Below are 25,014 nucleotides of genomic sequence, written 5' to 3' on the forward strand. Positions count from 1 at the left end.
ACAGGTGGAATGAAGCTCCAAAAAGAATCTACAGTTGGGTGAAATGGATATGTGAGAACAGCTTTAACGTGTTTTGGCTTCAGCTCTTGATGAATATGTGATTTCTATCAAGCCCAGATGCAAACCAAAGACTGATTGGCCTGCCGAAGCCAGAGTGTTTGTCTGGTTCCTTGTTGCTTTTGTCAGAAAATGAACAGATTTTGTCATCATCCGCAGCTGCAGAGGGTGTAATTTCCTGTTTGTGAGTAAAAATGGAAGCAGAGGGGGCTTCGCCTTGGCGACACACTGTAAAAGGGGCTTTTATATGCTTTAACACAATGGGGGCTCAGTGAAAGTGGATTATTGCACCTGGCTCCTTGTGACGGCACGCACGGCATTCTGTGGGACCGCCGGTGCAGCATGAAATCCTGTAAAAACCAGTAACTCAGACCCTGTTGGGACCATGACAAGTCCACACACTGTCACTGGTAGAAATCAGAACATCAGGGCTTGAACAAAGACTGGCTGTGGGAGTGGGACAGGTCACTGATGTTCTTATCCTGCCGCTCGCCTGGATTACATCTGCACATTGTAGTTTAGCATAGGAGCTAAAAGCTTTTACATTTTAAAAATCTCATTTAGACAAGGTGGACAAACAACCTTTTCCCTAAAGTTTTTTTTACTATATTTTCAACATTTTTGTGAAGTATCTGGCAGGCAACTGTCATTAAACAGAATAAATACAGCGAATCATATTCCTCATGCAAAAGCAACATGTCTTTTTGCCCTAATGACCATTAAAAATGTGAAACTTTTTACTGTGGGCCCCTGTGAATAACTGAAATTCACAAATACTGGAGACCTTCTCTAAAAATATTTCCAATTGCCAATGTTAATAGTATAAACATCTTTATTATTTATACACACAGATGAAACTGTCTTAGCACTACTACAGAAGCAACTTGACAAACGCCAGCCGGTAGCGTAACAAGTAGCATTGTGGGTAAGTATTTCAACTTCCCAGCTGCATTTTGTTTTCGAATATTTTGGATATGCTCTACAAAAATATTTGTAAATTATCTATGTTTTAATTTAATAATATAATTCAGTCTTTAGCTGATAAATAGTACATTAAATATTAAATGATCTAAAAGGTAACTGTTAAGTAAAAGAATAAAAACTGGGGATGTTTTCACATCAGATAGTCCAGTAGACTATTGGTGACCAAAATTGCAACATTTGTTACATTTTCATTAAAACCCTTTGAAAAATCTGTTCCCTCTCCTCATCTGTGGTGGAGCTGTACCAAGAACCAACGAAGGAAGATTCTTTGTAAAAATGAAACAAAACTGAAGTGGCGTAAGATTTTAGGGCTTGTAGGATTTCTCTTTTGTTTTTGGGAAAAGATCACAAGCCACTTCTCCCACTTCTCCCTCCGGTCTGTTTGTACCACCATATTTATTCGAACTGCACCAGAGTTAACTACAACCAAACCAAGACCAGGGTTAGGTGGACCAAAGTTTACTTTTTGGTCTGCATCAGAATTCGATTGTGCATTTCCCCCAAAGAACAAGACTTTACAAGCAAATGGACTAGAGTTTGATTAAAACAAACTAAACAGTGTTGGGATGAAGGCATCCTAATTCTTTTTTAAATGGGTTTTGTTTATACTTACAGTGAGTTCACCGTAGTCCAGTGGTCTCCACAACAATCACAACTCAGTATTGAGGGATTTCCCGTTATGGATCTGTAACCCGAGTGTAAATGTTGAGTTCCATTTTCTGGTTCGCTACTATTTATCCCTTTCGCCTTCCAAAATTTCACAATAGTTTGATACATGACTGCAATTCTCGCTAGAATTATTAGCTGCCAATCATTGTTGAGCATCTGAGTCACATGTACCACCGTCGGCTCATTTGCTGGGTATATTAGCTGGAGCAAAAACCATGGAGGATTAGAACGGGTTTGGGAGAGCAGAGCTGCTGGTCGGTTAAGCGTAACATTTTCATTTTCGTTAATCTTGTATGATGCTGATAAAATTGTACTAACTTTAGGAGTCTCTGGTCGTGAGCTGAGGGATAAGAGAAACAAAACAGATTGTATGCCTTATGAACTGCGGAATTGGTGAGTCATTTTATGCAGACTTGGCGTTAGTTGATATCAATCCGGATGCTCTATTACGACTCTGAACAAACAAATTGGAGAACAATGATGTGCCTTAAATATTTACTAAAGTATTTGCCTAGCTTGATGTTTTTTACATTGTTTGTTGATTTTGTATGGAGTATATTTATTGACTTTTTATGAAAAAGATTTATCTAGAAATTTTGTATTTGGAAATGCATTGATTAGCAAAACAATTATCAAGATTATTCATAGTGCAATGAGTGCCAATCGTTGTTTTTGTGTGCACACTGGAATGTTTTGATTATATATATTTGAGGCTGGTCCTGCTTTATTGTACAGGCCAGGTTTGATGGCGAGCTGAAGAATCAGGTCCAAGAGCCTAAAAGGATTTCACCTGTGGTGTTAAGATTTGGTTTCCCCACCAGGCTGGTGGGAGACTTCCTGCAGCCCATGAACAAAACCGTTCCCACTCTGATCTGACTTTTGTCAGCCTAGAAAGTGCAGCCCATGAACAGAACTGTTCTCACTCCGATCGGACTTTTGTCAGCATATGAACTGCAGCAAGCGCTCTAACTCACCTGGAAAAACGCACTGAACCACCCTAGTTTGGGGGGTTTAAAGCTGAATGGTGTGGCTTGTTGCCGGAACTATGAAACTGATTTATTCCTTTGATTTGTTAATTTGTTTTCCTTGTGTATTTTCTTTTATGGCCATTTGAATGTTTTTTTTTTTCCTTATTGTAATGTGTATATAATTATTCACTGTGACTACAAGGCACTCGCATCTGCAAACTTCTAGTCTGTCTACTCCTTCATGAGTCGTATCTTGACTTGAGAACTAGCCCATTGACCTTGTTAGCCATGTCTCATTTTCAATTATTTTGAAATTTGGTATACTGTTCACACAGAAATGCTACAAATCCCTTCTTGTCAATGTGGAGCAAACCTATGCAATGCAGCGTTAAGGCAGTTCTGAAGGTAAAAAGGAGTCCAACCTGGTACTAGCAAGTGTACCAAAGTGGCAACTCGCTTAGCTACGGTCTTCTCTTGAAATCATACCATGGGATGCGATGACCTATTTTTGTGTAGAGTTTGACTTCAGTTCATCTTTGGGCATCTAAGTGCAAGTATTTAATTTTTGTATGGAAGACATTGCCTGAAACTGGGCTCACTTCGTCGCTGAATATGGGCCATCCATAAATGAAACATAAATCGGTAGGTAGTAGTAGTTCTGCTCCACTTACTTTAAGGGAAAAATTCTTCCTTTGCAAAGTTTCCGTCTGCAGCACTCTTGATGCATCAAAAAGAAACATTGACGCAGATGAAACTTGTAATTTTCCACAGCTTTTCTTTAGAGGAAAAAAAAAATGTCGTCCTCGTCAGTTTAATGTCTTCCTTCTCAAGCTTTTCCCTTTTTTTGTTGCTGCAGACTTCTCTCCGTTCCTTAAATTTATACGTCTTTCTGATCCGATTTCCCTTGTTCCATTCTCCTTTCCTTCAGTCTCGTTTGCAGTCATATTTCTCGCTGCACTCAGCTATTTCACTTCAGCATACCTGAACAGACTCGCTCAGAGGCAACGACAGAGAGAGAGGGGACTTATTAGAAACTTCTAGCATTTCAATTTCCACGAGAAGACTGCAGCATGAATTACAACTTTGATATGTTCAACTCTGATTTTTTTACAGCTTATTTCTGTTTTGCATTAAAATTTACTGTTTGGCAGGAAGAGTTTTCCTTGCAACAAGCAATAAAATGAGTGCAGAGGAGGGTTCCTTTTCATTTTGAGGCATCTCATCGTTCTTCCTAATCTCTTCCTCCCAAATTGCCTTGGCTGACTCTCTGCTATCCTGCTTCCCCTTCTATAACCATTAAATCAATTTTTTTTAGCAACAAATTTCTGTCCTGTCTCTAATTTTTGTCTGAAAATCTGGTTAGAGTACCCTGTCATTGCAGTGAATGTTCCCATTTTAACCCTGCACAATCAATCCAGCAGCGGAAGGTGGATTATAGAAAACGGGATAATTGCTACCCTCTATAAAAAAATTATTTTTATCAGATCAACATCAATAGCTCCAACAGGACTTCCTTAGTGTCATAAATGGTGGTGGTTGTGGTGAGGAGAAACGCTGAGACCCAGGTAAGATGGTGATGAGTTTTAATGAAAAAGTAGCTCGAAAAGTCCAAATCAGGCAGCACGGCAGACAACAAAGCACACGGCTAATTACCGGTAGCACATGATACGAAGACTGAACTAGCAGCTGAGCTAAGCTAACCGGGACTTCACAGTTCGACCGGAGAGCTAAGACGACTACTGACATAACACAATAGACAAACTGGACAAGGACCCGACGAAGAACACAGACAACAGGTGAGACTAAATACACACGGGGTAATCAAGGGAACGAGACACACCTGGGAGACAATCAACGGGGAAGACGCATAGACGGAGACAGGAAGCAAACTGAACACAAAAAAACTCCAAAAATAAACACAGAAACACGATCATGACGCTTAGTGAGCTGCCAACACTGTGGAACCCTTCCCGTGGGTTCTGGCATTAATCTTGGTTACGGTTGAAACCTTCTCGGTGAACCTCAAGCTCACCCTGAACATGGAGCAGGATCTGCCAGCTCGGCTTCCAAGGAGCTGTCACATGCTTGTGTTTGTGCTGGCAGTGAGAGATGTAATGCTGTTATCACAGCCTCTTAACTTTGTTTGCAGTCTCCAAGCATGACTTTCAGAAATCTTTGAGCCGCAGCGGAGGATAAACGTCCTTGATGACGGCGCTAGGGATGTTGATGGAGGAGTATGACGATACTATTCCACTAGGTGGCACTTATACAAGACGTATGACTCTTCTGGTACAAGCACAAACTGTTGGAGATGTTGAAGTTCTTAACAACTGTCTTTTGTTCTTCCATTGGGTCTACTGCTTCTAAAAACAACACAAGCACTTAAAAAAATCCACCCAGATGGTTTTTGGCATCTGGTTTTTGGTGTCTGGAAAATGAGTCATTTTAAAAACTTTCATAATGTAACGTCACCAATCAGCAGGCACTACTCATCACCAAACAAACACAGCAAAGTCCATCACTTAGCAACCCCATTGAAGCCCAGACTGTCACCTAGCAACCCAGGCTGAGTTCCAGCACGTTTGGCTGCTGGAAAAGACAAGAGCTTTGTTGTTGACTTATCATCCAGAAACCACTTGCTGCTTTCCTGTTGATTGTTCAGGAGGCCCCACTTCTGCGTTTCAAAAATGTAATTGCACTTCTGTTTGCAGCCATTTTTATGTGGGACAGTAGCTGTTCAGTTGGTGGGCGTGGCCTGCAGCAGCATCATTTGGATTTAAAGTGACAAGCGACCTTAAAACTGCTCATTCTGAAAGGAGCTTAAAATAGACAGAACTGACCAGACTGAAATCTCATTAGCTAAGAATGATTTTGAGCAAAACATTTAATGAACTTATTTTGTATGGACTATAGACCCATCTGAACCTGTTCATGGATACACAATAGGTGGAGTTCTAACTGGTAAACAGCCAAAGCTGCTGCATTTTGGGCATAAATAACCAGCAAAACCTTTATAGTGGTGTTGGAAAATGGACATGAAAAATTATACATGTGATCTACAGTTCTGGTGGCAGATTGATAATAATCAGGCATTTATAATGTTAAATCCAGTAAATGAGTACTGAACAAGCCAACAGAGAACTGAAAGCTTAATGACTTTCAGAATGAATAATTCTCAAATAACAAAAGAGCTGCCTCTCATTATGCTGCTATTCATCAAATTAATATTAGCAAATGTTCAACTGACTTTAGCAACAATTTTCTTTTGTCATGATTGCAAAAGAAAATTTAACTTTGCTTGCAAATATTTCATAAAGGCAAATATAATTTAATCTTATAATGGTCAACAAGATAGATTTTGTTGTTGTTGTTAGGAAAAAGCCAAAAACATGAAACCATTACTTTTTTCTCTTTTTGATAAAACCTAGGGTCATGTCTGAGCGTCTCACCTCAGCGACAGGCGCCGGCCTTTCTGTGCACAGCGGTGTGTTGGAGAAAAGGTCAGGGGATTTCGTTGATATTCTGCAGCCGTACACTTTTTTGGCAGCGCACTCGAAGGCGCAGCGGGCACTCGAGCTTGAAATGATGTTGCTTCCTCTGGCCAGGAGGCTACGACTCCCATGCCACACAGCATATGCAGGACGCCATAAATCGTGCAGTGTAAATAAAGAGCCGCTTTGCTCTAGCACGTCTCACTCTTTCTGTGTCCCTTTTTTATTTTGTAAATGCTATCTCTTTCCATTTTCTCTCTTCCCCTCATTTTTCTCCTCTGCCATATTTTCTTCCTTTAACCTTTTTTCATTTTCCTGCCTGATGTGGTTCAGACAAAGCCCCATAATCTTCAGTCTGTGGCAATTTTCAAAAGTGTGCATCCAACTGGGATTTATGTATCTGCACTTTTGTGAGTAGTTGTTATGATAAAGTTTTTTTTTTCTTCTCTGTTGGTTTTACTTTATTAGTTTGACAGCAGGACAGGGCAGAGGTTTCTGCTTTGACACGTGTTTGGAAAGCTGTTCACCGTCTGAACAGAAATAAGCGTTCCCTGATTACGGGCTTACATCTCTCCTGCTGAGCTTCCACAGCGTTCAGGCTCAGCAGGTAGCACGCTGCTGCTCAAGAATTATTTCAAACCAAACAATACTCTGTTGTTTCACAAAAAACAACATACAAAATAAATGTGCAGTGATACAAACTTTTGATTATATTCCCCGGAAAAGCAAAGAGTTTCCTATTGGAGGTGTTTTTTGAATCCAACCACACTTATAACCGAAGATTTAAATAATTTGACTTAGAATCTTGTGTCTTCTCTCATTCCACAGCCTGGTACCTTTGAAGACCACACTAGGCATTGGCGATGATATCAAGGAGGCGATGACTTTGGTTTGGATCCACTAAGCACCCAAAGGCAAGTTTAACTTTCTTTTTCTTTTCCTTTAAGGGATAGTGTTTTTGTAAAATTGACTTCCTTGAGCTTTACACCATGTTATAATCGTATTCTCTCAACAACAACATACTTGTAGTGTAACCTTGATTCTTTTTATGTGTATTTAAGAAATTCTTTAATCTCCATGGTAACCATTCAGCTGTGCAAAACACCTGGGTGGACCTAGCTCTGCCTTTGAGTCGCAGCTCGTCCTTGTCGCTCCTCCGACTAGCCAGCAGCAATTAGCAAACACCTGGTGGAACTTCATATCTGCTGAGCTCATTATGAGCTATGTCTCAGTGCAAAGCTGGTAAAAACATTTTTAAAAGGTTGATAGAGGAGCCATGTTGTGATGACTTTTTGAAGGTGGAGTTGCAGAAGCAGCAGGAGGTTTTAAAGAGACAGAGAGCCAGTATCAATGGCTCTCTGTTATTACTAATTACTAAATTACTAATTACTCTTTAAGTCATATTTCACATGGATTTGTATTAATAACTCAAGGTAAGAGTTAATTTATAGTGCATATAATACTGCCACTTTAATAACATGAACAAAATGTTTTGCTCTCACATCCAAATGAATTGTTGCTCTTGTGAAGAGCTTGAACACAGGGATAAGCAGAATGAGCAATATTTCTAATTTTTAAACACTTTCATTTTTTCACACTTTTAGTCAGATGTTAACCACCATCACTACCTTATTTGGACAACAGTGTACAAAAGTTATTCACCACGTTGATCCGTGGAAGGCTTTTGAATTTTTGTAAATGCCATCTACAAAATCAAAATGTTGTTTTTTTGCTTGCTGAATTGTTTTTCTTTATATATATATATATATATATATATATATATATATATATATATATATATATATACACACTCTTTAGTTTGCTTCTCATATATAAGGTTAAAATTAACAGCTGGTATGATGTAAGGTGAATACAAATGGCGCTAATGATAGCAGGTACGTTACACACAGAATAGATTCGGAATGACAATGCATCTGTGCTGACATGTTGGTATGGTGAGTGGGGTGGGGAGGCAAATTAAAGTCTGCTTAGGGCCCCAAAAAGGCAGCCTGATTGTTTTTAACCATCATGAGGAGGAATGTGATTTATTCAAAAAGTACAAATATCTTAAACTTTAATTATTTGCTAAATTTGTCCCCACTGTAAACTAATAGAACCAAAACCAAATGAACGTACAGCTCCTGGAATCAAACATAAGCCCAGTAATATAATTAAACTAAAAGGGCGAGATGGAGAGAAAAAAAAACTTCCATATTTAAAATGGCTCCTTCCAAAAGAACATGTGTTGCTCCACAAATCTCATTAAACCCATGCGTGAGCAACAATAATTAAATATGTTGCTGATTGTTATATTTCTATTATGAAGGCGGCAGGAGATCTGTTATATTGCACAAAGGGGCCGCAGTAAAAGGCCGATTTTACTCCTCAGTGACTTGTAACCTTAATAGCCGACTCTCCATTATTTGTGTCACACCCATTAATGTCCTTGAAAGCCAGTTCTCCGCAGAGAGCGGCTAATGCACGACATGAAATCCGACCCAAAGCCTCTGGAGCGGTCTTGGGTCTTGACTTTTACTCACTATTGCAGCCATGTTGTATTTTTCTTGTAATTAACATAATGGGTACAAAGCAAAGCATAACGTATAGTTTACTGTTTTAAAAAAAGAACCATTCTTGTAACTCAGGGTGAGGGTTTTGGCAATTTATTGCAATAAATATCAATAATATTTTGCTATACTTTCAGTTTTCTAGATCACAATAACTCGAGTCAAGTTTTTAAAATGTACACTGAAATTGTGGATTATGTAGAGTAAACCAGCATTTTTCTTTAGTTGTGGAGTCTTGAAAAGTAATAATGGGCAATAATCTGAAAAAAAAAATTTCAAAAATCTTATTAGAAGCTATAAATTGGGCATTTTGAATGAATCATGATGCTTAAATAAACGTCAGCATTCAAGTGATCTGTAACTGGAGCATTCAGACTCACAAAAGGCAATTTGTTGAAAGAACAACATACTCAGAGTAGCAATTAAGGCAAATCTGTATAAAAATACGTTTTACTATTAAAATAAATGAAAAAAAAAAAACTTTGTCCGTTAATATACCCAGAACTCAAATGACATAGATTTAGCTTCACCCAGTTCAAATTCTGTAAGAGGAAAAACTATTAAGCACCTTCTGTTTTCCAGTTAGTAATTAGTTAATCCAAACAATATTCAACAGGTCAGCCCAACACTGTACTGATGTCAAGTCAAGCAGACAAAATCTTCCTTTCAACTTTCAGCCTTTCTATAGTTTTTTTATTATTTTTTTTATTTGTGAGTTTTTTAAAAAGTGACAATAATTGGACCTACCGCTTCACAAAGAGTTTCACAAAACATTTAAATGTTTCAGCTTCAATACTAGCAAAAACATAAATTTTCTGTATTTTTTTTTCATCTGGTGGCTTTTTAAAAAGCGATGGAGGTGAATCACCAGCATTTTTTGACAAATCATTCTCTGATCTGCTTTTCACCTCACTTGCCTGCTCAGAGCAGAAAGACTGCCGTCCGGTTTGTACAATCAAGACTGAAATTTCAAAAACCCTTCAAGTCTCACTGTTGGTGTCAAAGCATCAAAGAGAAAGGGCAACATTTCAAACACGTCCTCTGAGCTGGAGTCAAACAGTTCCTCTCAACTCCTTGCACTGTGTCCACAGAAGATAACTTTTGTTTTTGTCTTCTGAAGTGCTCTCTGCTTTGCTCAGCTGCCAGAGATACAGCAAATCGGAGAAACTGCTGTCTCAGTCTGAAGCCTGAATCCACACAAAGTCACGAGGCTGAGGTGCGAGGGGATGAGGCGTGTGTTAGTGCTCTGATGAATAGAAATTACCTCCCTGCACATATTTTCCTCCGTACGTGTGAAGAGGCTGATAATGTCCCTTAAACGAAAACTGGGCCCGGTCCGTTAACCAGATTAGCAGTGAGAAAAGAGCAGTCGGCATTTTCCTGCAAGGTACTGAATTATGTTTCAACAACACTTCTTTCTCATCACTTCCTTCCTCCTCCGTATTGTCTGTTTTTACTTATTTTGCTATCATTATGTACTTGTGTGAGTGAATCTCTTGAGAGAGCAAAACGGCAGCGGCTGAAATGTGATTTGTTGAAAAACAATATCGCAATTACACCCAGAGATGTGAAAGTCAAGTTTTCCCTCTTCCAGCCTGTGTGTTGAGTCCACATTAAATAACTTTCAGAAAACAAAATTCACTCAGTTTGAATTTTGCAGCTGAAAGACGTTTTTCTGGATGCTCAACAACTACAAGATGAGAGGTCTGTCTTCTTCTGTTCCTGCTTTTTTCTTCAGATTTTCTCCAGAGTGAATCCTCTGTCTCCATTTAGTCCCATCTTCAGCATCCTTTGCCAGTCTCCTTTTTGGTCTTCCTATGTAATCATTAGACATGCTTACATGGACATGTAAACGTCCCAGTCAGAATATTCTGATTGGAATCAGCTTGATCAGAATGACTTTGTAGTCCAAATTAGAGGGATTGTTAATCCAAACAGTGTGCATGTAAACACTTGTGCTGCTCAGTGCTTCTATTATAAATAAACACTGGTGTATCTAAACACACATCATGATCCGGTTAATTAATTTTGTACCTATATAAACTACACATCTGTAATTACTTAATATGAATACATTTCAATCCAATCAAGAAATTTTGCACACGTAAACATAGTCTCTTGTAGCAATCTGTACTACAGTGCAGCTAAAGTAGCCTCTCAGAAAAGCCTCTGTTTGTTTAAGGCTAAGTTTACATGAGACTGTCTGCAAACTGCTGGTATTATTGGATGTTTGTTGGGAAAAAATTCCACATTTAAACGGCTCCATCAAGACACCTTCAGTTAATTATAATTGTCAAGTCAGGGCAGTAGATGCCGTTGTGATTTTAGGATGTTATCAAACAAACTGTTTTTTTTTTATTTCTTCAACAGAAAAACAAGACATAGCATAAAAACATTTTAAAAAATGGCAACTACCATTTCACATTGAATATTTTTTCCACATAATATAACTATTCCTCCCTCACGTGGAGAATAATAGTGAAAGATCAGGGAAAAACCAAAAAACTGAACAGGTTAAGTAGCACAACAGAGCACAATGTTATCCGCTGTGGTTTTTATTATTATCTGCCTGCTCATGCGTAACTGTGCATTCTGTGCAAGTTCGCTTTTGTATAAGTACTGGCTTCAAAAATGTCTGTGTGAGAGACTCCGGTCACTGGAGACATATAAACGAGCAGCTGCATTGCTACAAGAATGTTACAGTTTAACTCAAGAGAGTAGTTCCCAGAACAGAAGTGGCAGTGGCGCAAAAAGTGGGTATGCAGGGTATGCAACACATAGGGGCGGAGCACCAGAGGGGGCGTCAAAACCCCGTCTGGAGGGGGCGGCGCGCCGATGATGTTTTCCCATACACTTCAGAGCGCCTTACGCTCCTTCACCTCGCGCACGTGACGAGGTAAATGTGGCAAGTTCTGCTCTTCACGTATCGTCGTCTCGGGGAGGAATGGGAGGCCCTGGGGGGGAGGGGGTTAGAGCGAGCGTATGTTCTCCACGCTCCTTCAACCTTCCTCCGGGGGACGCCGATTTATGTTTTCGCATCCACCTGAATAATGTGTAGTTGCGCCACTGAGAAGTGGTCATCTTTATCAGCTTGTTGAGATGTCTTAAGCCTCCATCTGATGCTGCTACCCTGACAAATGATGACAGGAGATAATTCATGTTCGACTGAAGCCCCCGAAAATTATCATCCATCCGCCATCGTGCTTGATGGTTGCCATGGTGTGGTTTTCCTGATACGTACTGTCTCGAAACATCATCCAAAGAACATTGTTCTTGCAGTGTTTTTTGGGTCTGCACTTTAAAAATTGTTGAGTCCATTTTTCACAAGCTCCCGAAGGCAAAAAATAGAAGTAAACACTCACCTGTTATTCAAATGATTGTTGGTTTGAGTTATGGGTGCTTTTCTTTTCCAACAGCAGACTCTTTGAACAGAGTCCTGACAGAGATGGAGCGCTAGAGTAATTGTTCCATTGCTCTGTGTGAAGCCGGCCCATCCATCAGGCTGGTATGTGTCCTACGGAGAATGTGTATAATGCAGGGATGAGGACAGGACTTGATGATGATGATGATGATGATGATGGAGGGATCTGAAAGAAGAAATTGCTGCCTGTCTGTGGGCACAGTCTGAGCTGCATGAAAATGTTCCTCCATTGTACATAGAGACAATGCAGAGAATTAAAATCAGGTGGATTTTAACCAGCCTGGTCACTGCCAGAAAATAAACTAGTTTCAACTAAAAGCAACAAAATACCCTGATATTAACGATCTACTGGACTATTCCCTGTTTAATCGTACATTAAGTTGACAGTTTCAAGTTGTTATTTTAGATACAAATGTGGTGAAAAATATCCACCAGTGGAAAAGCACGAAACGGAGCTCGTCAGCTGCTGACCTACTTAACTATTAAATATACGCCTTAACAGAGATCTGTCTCTATCTAAAAGCCTTAAAGTGCGTCTGCATACTGAGATAAAACCTCAGAGCTTAAAGTAAGCACACTTATTGAGATAATAGAAAATAACATTTTATATAGTGGAAACCAAACTTAAGCATTTAATAAATTAAAAAAGGACACAAGCAGAGTGAACTTTTCCTGTTTTAAATCAGTTAAGCTCAACAAATTATTTCTATTTGCTAGCTGCTGTAATAATTCATTTATATTTCCTTAGTATTTGTCAGAACTACAATTTAAACTATGAATTGAGTTAAACCTTTTCAGCAGTAGATTGAAGTGTATCCCATTCTTCCTGACAATACAGAGTCAGGTTTGTTGGCTGCCTTGTTCACAGAGACTTTTCCAGCTAAGCTAACCTCTTAGCATCAGTCAAGTTCCACAAACAGGGAATTTGACTTTTTCAAGTGATCAAAATGTGCAGATATTACAACTATCTCAACTTTGGAGGGAAAAAGGGATAAAAGGACCAGTATGTATAGCCACATTTTCATATATATGAAGGAAAAAAGGCAGTTGGTGGACAGCAATATGCTTACTTTGTTTCACAGCAGAGTAGTTGACTACTCAGACAATTCATTGTGTTCATCAGAGAGACAGCCTGGGGGAAGAAACTGTCTCTGTTGCTGCTTTTTCCCAAATAGTGTTCTGTAGCGCCAACCTGAAGGTAAAAATCTAAACAGTTAGCTGCCCTTTTCCTGACTAAGTCATGGATAAAGTGAAGGTCAACCCTAAAGATCCGCTTTTCTGACCTAAATGTTTGCTACTTTTTGGACTTGTTTTGTTTCGTGGATGAGCCAAACCACACAGTGATGGATGAACACAGTCAGACTGAATAATGGTTTTGTTGATGACTAGGAGCTTGCTGGTTATCTTAAACATAATAGATACATTAAAGAAAATGAAGTTGTCTTAAACACAAAAGAATTTGTCTTTGAACGGGATAACAGACTAAAATTACGTTAACTATTTACTAGATAAAATCCTTACAACTTGTGTGCTATCTAGTTGGCATGCATGCTAACTCATGCTAACTCATGGATTATATGATTAATACTTTAGGTTTGCTATAACCACATCAGTTCTCTGCAACATTCTTGAATGTGCCTGGAAAACAATCATCTTTTAGAACAACATGGTTCACATAATCAATTATATTTACTCCAGGCTGACAGAATTGGAAGGTATTTATGGTCAGATTCATACGTCACAAAAACTTGAGCACAGAACTGCTCAGAAGCCCTTTCACTGAATTGTCAGTGTAGTGAGTGTAGTAACCACGTCCACTTCATATTTCTAACCAGTCACATAATATTTGTCAGACACCAGATGAAAAACAGTTATACCCTATATGTATTGTTAGGAAGTTGCAAGGACAGAATGGAGCTCTGGAAGAAAGAATACACTTTAGTTAACACAAAAATAAACTTTAGAGCAAGCAACATAATACAGTCATACCAAATATATTGGAATATTATTCAAGTTGGTTTATTTCTGTAACTCAGTTCACTGAGTGAAAAATATTGTAAAGATTAATTACAAAGTAATGTTTTCAAGTCTTGACCAGGTAATTATATTGATTTTTGACTTACAGGTAATAAAACATGTATCAGTTTGTAAGGGACAACCATACATGTTTTTTTGGATAATGGTGGTAATTTTACTCAATCTACATAAAAACTGTCCATAAAAATCACAAATCTGTGAAATTATTCTCTTCAAAATGAGATTTTTCAAATGAGTTGTTTGTGTTTCATCCTTCCTACAGGAGTAAATGGCTTACTTTAAGTCTGTAGTGTGTCCACTCATACCCAACTGGCATCTATTTCACTAACAATTCACTCTAATTTCACCTTCAAATGGAGTGTTTATTCTTCACAGTAGATATCCATAGATCTGATACACAGGACAGGTTTGATGTGCTTCTAAGACCAGAAATTTGATTTATGAATGCGCAAGGATTTTATAAATGTTTTCTAAATATGCAACTGAAATAAGAGTTTCTTTTTGATGGTGTTTAAAAAAACCCTATGTTATCTTTATCTCTGACCTGATTTTAAAAGACTTTGTAAACAGAAACTCATCACAGAAAGAGGTAGTTTGACTCTAGCTTCACAATGAAGGAAATGATCTCCTTTGTATAAAGGAAACAAACGGCGGTCATCATCATTCCATCCAGGCAGTGAATTAAATCAGTCCACATTCTGTGATTCTCCTGCACGGCGCTTTCTAATTTAGCCTTGTCCTCTTCCTCTAAGTCCGGAGAGTTTGTTGACAAGATGAGGACAGGGAAGGTCACAGTTGGTCTCTGCACAGCTTTGTTATGAGAATCTCTCCCTGAACTAGATTGGACCGAATCAACAAACTTCACGATAAATCGGGGGCTTAACGCTGGAAGAGATACAACTTTGTTGTTTAGGTTGTTGTTGATTTAGTAAATATTAATGTTTTTCTGTAAACATGTGCACATCTGATATTATATGCAGATATTTAGTCCAGCAGGTTTCTTCAAGCCAAAATGTTAATTGATGAATATATTATAGTTGATACCACAAAATTACATACACCATATATACCAGTTTTTATCTTGTTTTAGATTGTTAGATTTGCCAAAACCATTTCTATTTTTTAAATACCACAATAAGAGAATATGGCAGAGATTTATTTATTAATGTCTTTAAAGTCAGAAGTTTACATACAGAATTATTATTGTCTCCTTAACAGTGAGGAAAAGCCCAGATGATGATTTCTCTGCTCGGTTAACTTACATTTAAATTATTTGTAGGTTGAGCTGTGGATGAATTTTAAGGCCACACCTGGAACTGACAGCTTCCCAGTTTCACACAATAGGAAAGTCAAAATAAATCAGCTGAGATGCCAGGAAGAGAATGATGGAGCTTCACAAGTCTGGAAGGAAACCAAAAATGCTTGACATGCAGTTCAAAGGCAGCACCACCAAATACTGAGGACATCAATATTCTCTCATCACTGTGGCATCAATCAGTTTTTGCAGTACAAATATCCACAACTTATTTAATGATGCAAACCACCAGACAAACAATAAACATTTTTTTTAACTTTTTGCAGAGATTTATACACACAGGAGTCATGTAGGAGGAAAACATTCAGTTAAGATGTAATTCCGACTCAATAAGGTGTTCAAATGCATTTTCCCAACATTGAAATCGGAGATTGCACCAGATACAGCAGCTGTCCCTGGTTATATGGGTTAATACAGTAATACTAAAAATAATGCAAAAACATAAATCTCGCTGATTAAAAAAAGTAGTGTTAGTAGGGTTGTCAAAATAAACATTTTGATACATTTGACACCAGAAAAACTAATTATTCAAAGATACTCATTTGCGTCAAAACATAGAGTGGCCCATTTACATATGCCCAAATTGTCACATTACGATGGACGGGGGAAAAAAATGGTAATGTCAAAGAATGCCACATGCTAGCTCCGATTGCGGGGTTAGGCTACCTAACCCCGCAAGCTATCGCTAGGGTTAGGTAGCCTAGGTAACCCTAACCATACCCTAGTCATGCTGATGTAGTAAACTTCCCATAGACATAGACTAACACTATGTAAATGTGTTTAAAATATAGCGTCACAGACTCAAACAGCACACTGCGTTGTTCTGAACCATGCTAAGCTTTGTACAAACTGTGAAAAAATGTTTTGGATGCACCAGATCCATGTTTGTTTTAAAATAAAAATTTTAGTTTAGTGTGAGGCCGGGATAAATACAGCACACGGAGCTTCACATAGAAGGGGTTCTTTATTCTCAAAAAGACAACAAAATAAAAAGAATGAGATTTAATATATGGAGAAATAAATTTCCAGTATTTCGAACGGAAGAAAGCCTTACCTTCAGTAAAATGGCGGGCTAACAACGCGGTTAGCACTCAACAGAGTAGAACGCAGCTTCACATAAAAGCTGAAATCTATATAACGGCTTAACAAACCGCAGTGGCACCTCGAACACTTGGATTCTTCTCTCATGTGGCGATAGAGTCGTCTTCTCCACCAGGTCTCAGATCAAAAAATGTCCTTCTCTTCCGTTTTACCACTTAGTGCCACAGTACATAAACAAGAGGTTTTTTCTACTTCCGGTAATTTTAGACCTCTCTGTAGCAACAGCACCACATGCTGACAAAAACAAGAATTACAACCAGTCGGTGAAATAAAAGCAAAACATGGTTTACAAAATACATTTGACATGTACCCATTTTTCACCTGGTTACATTAGTATAGAATGATCTTTCATTTGTGAAATGTATAACACGGAAATTATTATTTTTTTAATAAAACAGGGCAGAATTGCCCTGTACTTAGTGGGTTTACGCTAAATATAGGAGGTTAAAATTTGTTGAATTTGTTGGTCTTAACCAAACAGTTATCCTGTTCCTTCAAAAAGGGTTACCGTGGTATCAAAAAAATTATATCAAGTAATTTTCTTAGCATCAATGTTGAGCTTGAAATAGTATAATAACAATGTGTTTGTGTTGTGAAGACATGCTAGCTAAAAATATGAACTCCAGCTCAGACTGCAGTATGGATTATCACTCACCTCCATCCACTTCATCCTTCTTTGCACAGTGAACACGATGAGTCAGTGATAGCTTTAAATATGTCTTTTTAATGGATTCAGTTCAAACTTTTCATGAGTCACAAAAGAGGACGAATATTTTTCAAACTCCACTGTTAAATGAAACTTTGGAAAAAAGACTCAGTTTGTCAAACTGTCAATCACAGTGAAATAAAGATCTTCTTTGTCACCACTTCTGTGTTGATCTAATGTCATTTACACATAAATGCTGCCAGACGGATCCTGTTAATAGAATTTTAATAGAGCAATTACAATTTCAGCACATGGAAAAAAGCCGGCGGCCCTTAACAAGTCAGATTAAAAACAGTTATTCTTATTAAATTTAATCCATGATGCAGTTGATATCTCTGTGGAGGGAAAATTGAAGGCTGTATGTCATTAAGACGCACAAGAAGGAATTAGAGAATCGAAGCAAAACAATGTTCATAAAGGAAGTGTGATTAATTAATGATACAACGGAGGTAGTATTTTAATATTAATAGATATGAATGTGGCGTAATGAGGAGATGAAAGCAGAGTCACTGTCATTTCATGCGGTCCGCGTCCTCTGAGGAAATGAATATTCATGCTGATCTAATCGCAGGGTATTAAGATGTAACAGACATTCTTGTTAAAGTCATTACATTTAAAAGGTCGTTGCTGAGGAACACGAAGTTGTTTTACTGCACGTTTGTTGGATCCAGCAGCAGCGAACAGCTGGGATGAAATGACAAAAACCTGCTGAGACTTCAGGATTTCAGAACTACGAGGAGCAAAAACAGGCACACTCCGCCTTTATTCACTCAACGAGCTCTTCATTAGGAACAATTGAACCTCCAGCTTGTTCATGCATTCATCTAATTTACCAATTGCATGGTGGCAGCACAAACGAAACAAAGAAACCCCCTGAAATGTGAAGCAGCAGTAGAAACAGGGAAAGGAACATTTGCTAGGTAAAACCTGGAAATGTATCGCTTGAAGGTGGTGAGCTATGAACTGATTTCTGGAGCTGTTTTCCATTTTAACTGAAGTATGTTTGGTGCAGTTTTTTATACTTGTCTCCCTGGCAGATATATAAGATATTTGCACCATTTAAGCTGCAGATTTTTTGACTTGGCCCAAGTTAATTCCAAAGGGAGAGGCAAAACTGAATGGACATCAGCAGATTAACCTAGTCTTTATCCTGGCCAAGCAAAGACGCAACCAAAAGGCACGTCCTGGATGATCAGGTGGACCAGATACACAGAACTCAGGTGTATCTTAAAAAATAAGAACATTAATTAAACTGAATTTATTTCAGTAATTCAAATCAGGATGATGAAAGTGTTAGTCATTACAAAACTTGCATATTTCTGTTCATTTCTATGCTCAAAGCATTCAAACTATTACATAACATAAATAGGAAACACATTTCTAGCACTGAAATGTGGATTTATTGAAAGGTATGTCCATGTTCTGTTCAGTACACTCTGAATACATAAAAGTGCCTCTGTTTATGTGAATTATCACATCAGAGCAGTGTGGCACGGAGACGATCATCCTGTGGTTCTGTTGATGTGTTCTGGAAGCCCAGATTACTTTAATAACTGTCTTCAGATCATCTGCCTTTTTGTTTTTGGTGTTTCTCATTTTCATCTTGACAATACTCCAAAGATTCTCTTCAGGGTTCTGGTTAGGCCAGTTTGCTGATCAACCAAGCAAAGTAGCCCCATGGTCATTGAGTCACCTTTTGGTACCTGTGGCTGTGTAGGCTGGTACAAAATCCTGCTGGAAAATGACATCAGCATTTAAATAAAGCTTGTCAGCAGAAGGAAGCATGAATTATTCTAAACTGTCCTGGTAGATTGCCAAGGTGCTCCTGATCTGAGGAGGAGTGAAAACGGCTCCCTCTGGTGGTGCTTTCAGGATCTATTTGATTTCCTTTGGCTTAAGTTGGTTTGACAAATCAAGCAGTTTGTCAAACCAGTTTGCTGAAACCAGTTTATAAGTGTGAACTTCAGGTCTTTTCTCAATCTGCAGAGATTGTGAAAGTTGAATACAGTCGTAGTCAGTTGTAGTGAGGCTAGGCTTTTCCTCCTGAGGGAGCTTGTAGTAGATACCCTGAGGTACTTCAGGCATCAGATCAGGTTTGAACCTTAGGGAAATGTTTCTTTGAAGGTTTCCAGGCACATTTCACCAGCACAGATTCCCAGTAATCCCAAAATCCCCAGGAGATTTTACAGTATCAATATGAACTAAAGTCTGACACAAAGAGAGACACCTAAATGTAGGTGCAGGGCCATTGTAGGAGATAAATCTTTTCCATATGGTATTGAACGCCAGGTAGACTTTAATAAAAATGTACCATAACACACATAGATGGATTCTTCAAATAGTCTGATCTCTTATTGCTTTAGCATCCTTCAGACCCAACAGATTTTATTTTAAACATATAGGGAGCATTCACACCACCCCTGTTCAGCCCGTTTTAGTCGAACTGTAGTTAATTTGCCTAGTTTGTTTTTTGGAGGTGTGAATGTGCAAGCAAACTCTGATGCAGACCAAAAAAGCAGACTCTGGTCTGTATAAAAACCCAGGTGTTTCAGTTGAAGTGAACTCTGGTGCGTTTTGAATGTATATGGAAACGGAAAGCGGACCAGAGAACACTCCCAAAGCAGGAGGCGGACTGTAGCACAGGGCATTCTGGGTAAATGCAACCAAAAAACACGCATGTTTAGCGCTAGCGGGAGAAATGGTTCATGGTTTTTTGCCTAAGACAAAAGTGAGATCTTACTACTGCTAAAATTCAACACTACTCCATATTTCTTTACATTTTGTGAAGAAGGAAGTTCCACTCTGTCTTTTTGTATTTTTGTGTTGTTTCCTTAAGTGGCTCTTGGTGCAGTGTGACCACAGACAAGGAGGGGAATGTTTGATACATGGTTTGGATCATTTGAATGTGCAGTGTGAAAGTGAACCACACCAGCTGAAAGCGTAACAGATTTTGCCACGTTCCTCCAATCAAGCCAAGTCTACTGTACCATCAGGTGTGAAACAACCTTAAACATGTCTCAGTTGAAAACTCACCTTAAATTTATCTGCTCAGATGTTTGTGTCGCAGCAATGCTGGTTAGTTAGAACTGTTTGATACCAGAGGATTTAAAGTCAAAGTTAAAACGTTTCCCTGATAATGGACTGAAACCTGATTTAAAAAATAAAACAGAGCCCAGTCATAATCTACAAGACTTTCAGGAATGCTGGAAAACTTTTGATATGGACCGTTTTAAGTTATTATTATGTAATGCAAACAAATAACCCTAATTTTCCTGTTAATAATAGTCAGATTGCTAAAAGTCCTCACCTTTTCTACCAGAACCATCCATCACCTTCCATTCCTCTGCTCTTTCATCCCACCTCTCCCTGTTGGCTCTCCGATTTAAGAAAGAACCTCGGGGGGAGAATTACATGAAGTTTCTTCTTCACTCATCATTCCCTCTCATCACAACAGAGCTCATACATGTATTTATGACCTCCACACTTTTTATTGTTGTTTTCCACCGCCTGTCAATGAAAACTGCCTTTGAAAGTTATCAAAGACTTTCCCTGAACAACAGAGACTTGGATGACCTTTTTGTTTTATCAGACAGCACTCAGGAGGAACTGTCAGGAGACGTGATGAGAGAAATGACATTCAGCATCTGTCCAGGTGGTGGATTCATACCTGGAAGAATGTCATTTTGTTAAAGGAAGTCAAAAGGAATCTTAGAGATAATTGTTCATGGGATTTATAGTCATGACACTGATGTTGAAGAGATATTAGATGCACTGACCAAATGTGGCCTCAAAAACAGCTTATAAAGCCTGCATGCAAACCATTTTTCCTGGAAAATTGGGATTAAAAAAAGTTTTTAGTCCATTAAAATTTGTTTTTATAGCGTTTGATGAGTCCTTCACCACACTCAAATTTAGATCAGTAGTTTCCAGCTTTAGTAACTGAAGCTTTGCTGACTCATGATTGTTCAATGACTTAGGGTTTAATTCTGTTCAGCTAAAGTCAAGGCACATCAATAACTGACTGATTTGTTCTAAGTAAGTCAATCAAATTGTAAAGCATTTTTTGCTTCAATTTGAAGGACAACTCTGTTTTTTAATCTGCTTTAGGTCTCACACCAAGTCAAAAACTCAGAACCATGTAGAACAAGGATTCTGCTTGTTCAACATGAAAATGACCAGCTTTGGCCCAAGACTCTTTTTTATGGCAAACAAGCCATAAAAAAATAACTTTGCAAGTTTCAAGTTCTACTAGGAAAAGGTGTGATGTGCACACATGTGTTTAGCTCATCTATAGATTGAAAATTTTGCTACATCTTCTTTACAAAATAACAATGTGGTGGGATGGTGTTCCACCCTCCCCCACTCCGTGCACCGGGCACCATTGATTGGTGGGCGGTGCGAATGGCTTTATAGTTGGGCGGGCCGCTGCAGGGTGCGTGAGTCTTTGTTTCTCCCACTGTTGCTACGGTCGGCGGCTACATGTCTGCTTGTGGGTTTGGTCGACTCGTCTGCGATTGTAAGTGGCAGTTTTGCTATCCGTGGATGAGATCATGGTTGGTTTTTGGGTGCTACACCTGTCGTGCGTTTCTGCAGTGTGGCTCTAATGGCGTTGCCGGCTGCAGGTGGAGGTTGCTGTGGCGTGCGGCTTCCATCTGGTCCTCACCTGCTGACCCGTTTTCTCCCGGGTTAGGCTGTGTTTCCTCCCCTGGGTAAGCTACCTGCTATTTAGCTTTTGATTTGTTTAATCTGGATCCACTGTTAATGGGTTTTCTGTTTCAGGCAACTGATTGTTTGGAGCTGCAGCACTTTGGACGCTCTGCTGTCTTGTCTTATCTTGCCATTGTTTGTTTGTTTCAACTAAACCTGTTGCGGATTGGGCCGGCTGTGTGGGCGGGGCGTTACTCCTGTGGCCCCATCGAAGGGCATTTGGAAGCGGATGACAACGATTTGTTCCATTGTTTTGTTTTGTGATTGAAGTTACTAATTTGTTTTCTTTTATAGTTTTGTTTGATTTACTAATTTCTTTTACATTGCATTTTTGTTATTTTGGAATAATTGAATTTGTCCTTTCTTTTTCCTTATGTGTTCCTTTTGTTCCAGGGACCGAGTAGTAGGCCTGAAGCCTCATTTTAAAAGGATTGTTTTAAGGAAATTGTCCAATAAAATATTGTGCACTGATAAATCTGTGTTCGGGTGCATCTTGTTACTTTTAAAAAGATCTCCACCTGCTGGTCACATTAAGCTCAGTCAAATTTCATGAGGAGTGTCTTTACAGATCAGCGTTAAGTTTTGAAACGGATTCTAAAATGGATTTGTTTATGCTTTGACTGAACCGTTAGTAGTTGGTTGCTCTGAGAACTATGCTTTGAATTAAACTGCTTAGTTGAAACTCTATGATTTGGGTTGTTCTGTTGGAAGGTGAACTTCTAGTCTCAGATCTTTTTTTCCTCCAGGATTGTCCTGTATTTTTCCATGTTGTAGTGTTTTTGAAAATGTTACTAGCTTTTTTTCCTCTATTCTAAACAGTATTTACAGAATACTGACTAAACACTATTGAAATTGTCAATAAAAGTGCCAAAAAAATATTCAACCCATTGTTGTTGAAGCGGAAGTAAATCATTGAAGTGCCTTTCTTGTCGTTACCGGGAGCAGCACACATCTTGTTTAAACTCTCCTGGTAGCCAAGGTCGGTTAAAAACAGAACCACTTTATAGTTGGAGATTCAATTCTGTAGGCAAATGTATCTCAGTGCTGTTTGAAGGCCTTGTGTCGAAAGGCATTAAGTGTAATTTTCTGTTCATTTTTTGAGGGCACTTCTTTGGTGCCCTCGAGATGCAGGAAAGTGGCGGCTCAACAAGCTCAGATGAGTGACCCTGGTAGCGTGAGGTGCCGCACTTCTAAGAAAACATATTAAAAGCTTTATAGGAGTGATTAAGATATCTTCAATGTTTTAGATTGTTTTACATCTTCAATTGTAGTCCTGTCATACTGCATGAACATCTTTATACTAATATTTGGCCAAAAGAACATAATCTAATTAGGGATGCATGATCCATTTTATTTTTACTTCTGATGGTGAAACAAATATCTGATGTTTAGTATTGGCTGATACCGATACAATACAGAAACGCAGTACTAAATTGACTTAAATATCTGTAAAAAAACATCTTATGTACTGAATTACCAATTTAGATAACTGCACCAGTATAGCTCACCTAAACATGCCAACAGCGTTATAAGCTTGGTCAAACATGTAAAAACAACACGACTTCAATTTGTTCAGTGTAGTTGGAACCAATGTAAAATTGTGACGGGGTTCTCTTATAACTTGAACAAACAAAAAAATGACTGCCCAAGGCCAGAGTTCACTGTAGTGAAATTTATTTAGCTCTTTAAGTGAAAAAAGATGGCAGGTGCAGAATATATACAAGGACGTCCAAGGCAGGTTAAAATCAGACAAACAGCAGTACCTTCAATGTAAGAGTCCATCACCTTCAATGTGGCTTGTCAGGAGTCTAGCCACAGACTGCCTCACAAAATAGGTTGACTATCTTTGTGAAACATCGAGAAATAAACTGTAACAAAGCCATCAAATGGTTGACAAAGTGCAATTAGGTTTGGGTACACAAGCAAGGGATTTGTCTATAGTTCTACTTTGCTCTTAATGTACAAATTGTAAATAGAAATATATAATCTTGGTGGGAAATAAGACATATTTGTTCCAGAAAACTATCAGACAGACTGAAATTCTTAAAATACTATGGATTTTACAATAAAAGAAAGAAATGCGACAATGTGTGCAGTCAAAACATTTATCATGTTGGGGTTTAACTTTCTAACCCACATGCAGATCAACTCCAGAAACCGAGAATGATTTAAGTGATTTATTACACCAAGTTGGGAAAGAAACACAGGTAAACGGTCCGGGTGAGTCTGGACTGGAACTTGGGTCAACTAAGAGAGAAACAGGCGGTAAGTTTGAGGTCGTCGGAAATTTGGAGATGGCGCTGGTGGCGAGCTTACCTCCAATTGGGAGGGGAAAGGACTGAGGGGAAATCCTGGGGAATCCGGAGTTTGTTTGAGGTGCGGAGGACTCCATTCTGTGGCGGCATTGGAGGACGGACAGGTAAGTTCGGGAGCTGGAACTGTTCCTCTTGGAGGGATGCTGCCGATCTGTAGGTCCAGAAGGGTCTTTGGCAGAATCTGCTTTCTCCAGCACGTCATAGGACAAACAGCTGGAAAAGGTCAGAGACACAAAGGATCAGAATCCAGGAAGAGATCAGAAAGATTTTACCTGAGGTAAGCCTGTACCATAACTGACTAACAATCTGGCAGAGAAGTGTCGGCAGCCTCCTCTAGTTATACAGCTCCTCATAGCAGAATGGTTTCAGGTGTGTGGGTCCGCAGACACTCTGAGGTGGAAAACAGCCTCCAGCGCCCTCTGGAGGATGAAACAAACAACTCCAGATCCCAACAACATTCTCCAAGAATAACTTGGAGAAAAAAAGAATAACTAGAACCACACATCCGATCGTCCGGACAGTGACCCTCCCAGTCGACCAGGTACCGCCAACCTCGGCCCTGTCAACGGGAGTCCACGATCCGGCGGACAGTGAACGCAGGATGCCCATCAATTTCCTGGGGGGGGCAGCGGGGGCTCGGACGGAGGCCACAGCGAGCTGGTCAGGACAAGCTTGA

General features: G+C 39.0%; 1 protein-coding gene across 1 annotated transcript in view; it reads left to right on the plus strand.

The window, feature by feature from the left end:
* sgcd (sarcoglycan, delta (dystrophin-associated glycoprotein)) overlaps window positions 1–25,014 on the plus strand; it is a 275,605-nt gene that overhangs the window by 53,539 nt on the left and 197,052 nt on the right. The window contains exon 2 of the mRNA XM_008428447.3: window positions 6,998–7,083. The gene's annotated coding sequence lies outside the window, so the exon portion shown is untranslated. The remainder of the gene's footprint in view (window positions 1–6,997; window positions 7,084–25,014) is intronic.

This window comes from Poecilia reticulata, chromosome 14 (genome assembly GCF_904066995.2).
Source record: "Poecilia reticulata chromosome 14, P_reticulata-male-v2, whole genome shotgun sequence".
Taxonomy (NCBI): domain Eukaryota; kingdom Metazoa; phylum Chordata; class Actinopteri; order Cyprinodontiformes; family Poeciliidae; genus Poecilia; species Poecilia reticulata.